This window comes from Aquarana catesbeiana, linkage group LG10 (genome assembly GCF_042186555.1).
Source record: "Aquarana catesbeiana isolate 2022-GZ linkage group LG10, ASM4218655v1, whole genome shotgun sequence".
Classification (NCBI taxonomy): Eukaryota; Metazoa; Chordata; class Amphibia; order Anura; family Ranidae; genus Aquarana; species Aquarana catesbeiana.
Window position 1 is genome coordinate 2,094,632 of NC_133333.1, and position 2,758 is coordinate 2,097,389.

The following is a 2,758-nucleotide window of genomic DNA, read 5'->3' on the forward strand; positions in this document are numbered from 1 at the left end:
CTCTTGTGGTGTGGAAGGGGCGGGTCCCTTGTGGTGTGGAAGGGGCGGGTCCCTTGTGGTGTGGAAGGGGCGGGTCCCTTGTGGTGTGGAAGGGGCGGGTCCCTTGTGGTGTGGAAGGGGCGGGTCCCTTGTGGTGTGGAAGGGGCGGGTCCCTTGTGGTGTGGAAGGGGCGGGTCCCTTGTGGTGTGGAAGGGGCGGGTCCCTTGTGGTGTGGAAGGGCGGGTCCCTTGTGGTGTGGGAGGGGCGGGTCCCTTGTGGTGTGGAAGGGGCGGGTTCCTTGTGGTGTGGGAGGGGCGGGTCTCTTGTGGTGTGGAAGGGGCGGGTCTCTTGTGGTGTGGAAGGGGCGGGTCCCTTGTGATGTGGGAGGGGCAGGTCTCTTGTGATGTGGGGGGCGGGTTCCTTGTGGTGTGGGAGGGGCGGGTCTCTTGTGGTGTGGAAGGGGCGGGTCCCTTGTGGTGTGGGAGGGGCGGGTCCCTTGTGGTGTGGAAGGGGCGGGTTCCTTGTGGTGTGGGAGGGGCGGGTCTCTTGTGGTGTGGAAGGGGCGGGTCTTTTGTGATGTGGGAGGGGCAGGTCTCTTGTGATGTGGGGGGGCGGGTTCCTTGTGGTGTGGGAGGGGCGGGTCTCTTGTGGTGTGGGAGGGGCGGGTCTCTTGTGATGTGGGGGGGCGGGTTCCTTGTGGTGTGGGAGGGGCGGGTCTCTTGTGGTGTGGGAGGGGCGGGTCTCTTGTGATGTGGGAAGGGCGGGTTCCTTGTGATGTGGGAGGGGCAGGTCTCTTGTGATGTGGGAGGGGCGGGTCCCTTGTGGTGTGGGAGGGGCGGGTTCCTTGTGATGTGGGAGGGGCGGGTCTCTTGTGATGTGGGAGGGGCGGGTCCCTTGTGGTGTGGGAGGGGCGGGTCCCTTGTGGTGTGGAAGGGGCGGGTCCCTTGTGGTGTGGGAGGGGCGGGTCCCTTGTGATGTGGGAGGGGCAGGTCCCTTGTGGTGTGGAAGGGGCGGGTCTCTTGTTGTGTGGAAGGGGTGGGTCTTGTGTGGTGTGGAAGGGGCGGGTCTTTTGTGATGTGGGAGGGGCGGGTCCCTTGTGATGTGGGGGGGCGGGTCTTTTGTGATGTGGGAGGGGCGGGTCTCTTGTGGTGTGGGAGGGGCGGGTCTCTTGTGATGTGGGGGGCGGGTCTCTTGTGGTGTGGGAGGGGTGGGTTCCTTGTGGTGTGAGAGGGGCGGGTTCCTTGTGATGTGGGAGGGGCGGGTCCCTTGTGGTGTGGGAGGGGCGGGTCCCTTGTGGTGTGGGAGGGGCGGGTCCCTTGTGGTGTGGAAGGGGCGGGTCCCTTGTGGTGTGGGTGGGGCGGGTCTCTTGTTGTGTGGAAGGGGTGGGTCTTGTGTGGTGTGGAAGGGGAGGGTCTCTTGTGGTGTGGAAGGGGCGGGTCTTTTGTGATGTGGGAGGGGCGGGTCCCTTGTGATGTGGAAGGGGCGGGTCTTTTGTGATGTGGGAGGGGCGGGTCTCGTGTGGTGTGGAAGGGGAGGGTCTCTTGTGGTGTGGAAGGGGCGGGTCTTTTGTGATGTGGGAGGGGCGGGTCCCTTGTGATGTGGAAGGGGCGGGTCTTTTGTGATGTGGGAGGGGCGGGTCTCTTGTGATGTGGGGGGCGGGTCTCTTGTGGTGTGGAAGGGGCGGGTCCCTTGTGGTGTGGAAGGGGCGGGTCCCTTGTGGTGTGGAAGGGGCGGGTCCCTTGTGGTGTGGAAGGGGCGGGTCCCTTGTGGTGTGGGAGGGGCGGGTCCCTTGTGGTGTGGAAGGGGCGGGTCCCTTGTGGTGTGGGAGGGGCAGGTCCCTTGTGATGTGGGATGGGCAGGTCCCTTGTGGTGTGGAAGGGGCGGGTCCCTTGTGGTGTGGAAGGGGCGGGTCCCTTGTGGTGTGGAAGGGGCGGGTCCCTTGTGGTGTGGAAGGGGCGGGTCCCTTGTGGTGTGGAAGGGGCGGGTCCCTTGTGGTGTGGAAGGGGCGGGTCCCTTGTGGTGTGGAAGGGCGGGTCCCTTGTGGTGTGGGAGGGGCGGGTCCCTTGTGGTGTGGAAGGGGCGGGTTCCTTGTGGTGTGGGAGGGGCGGGTCTCTTGTGGTGTGGAAGGGGCGGGTCTTTTGTGATGTGGGAGGGGCGGGTCTCTTGTGATGTGGGGGGGCGGGTTCCTTGTGGTGTGGGAGGGGCGGGTCTCTTGTGTGGAAGGGGCGGGTCCCTTGTGGTGTGGGAGGGGCGGGTCCCTTGTGGTGTGGAAGGGGCGGGTTCCTTGTGGTGTGGGAGGGGCGGGTCTCTTGTGGTGTGGAAGGGGCGGGTCTTTTGTGATGTGGGAGGGGCAGGTCTCTTGTGATGTGGGGGGGCGGGTTCCTTGTGGTGTGGGAGGGGCGGGTCTCTTGTGGTGTGGGAGGGGCGGGTCTCTTGTGATGTGGGGGGGCGGGTTCCTTGTGGTGTGGGAGGGGCGGGTCTCTTGTGGTGTGGAAGGGGCGGGTCTCTTGTGGTGTGGAAGGGGCGGGTCTCTTGTGGTGTGGAAGGGGCGGGTCTCTTGTGGTGTGGAAGGGGCGGGTCCCCTGTGGTGTGGGAGGGGCGGGTCCCTTGTGGTGTGGGAGGGGTGGGTCTCGTGTGGTGTGGAAGGGGCGGGTCTCTTGTGATGTGGGAGGGGCGGGTCTCTTGTGGTGTGGAAGGGGCGGGTCTCTTGTGATGTGGGAGGGGCGGGTCTCTTGTGGTGTGGGAGGGGCGGGTCTCTTGTGGTGTGGGAACGGCGGGT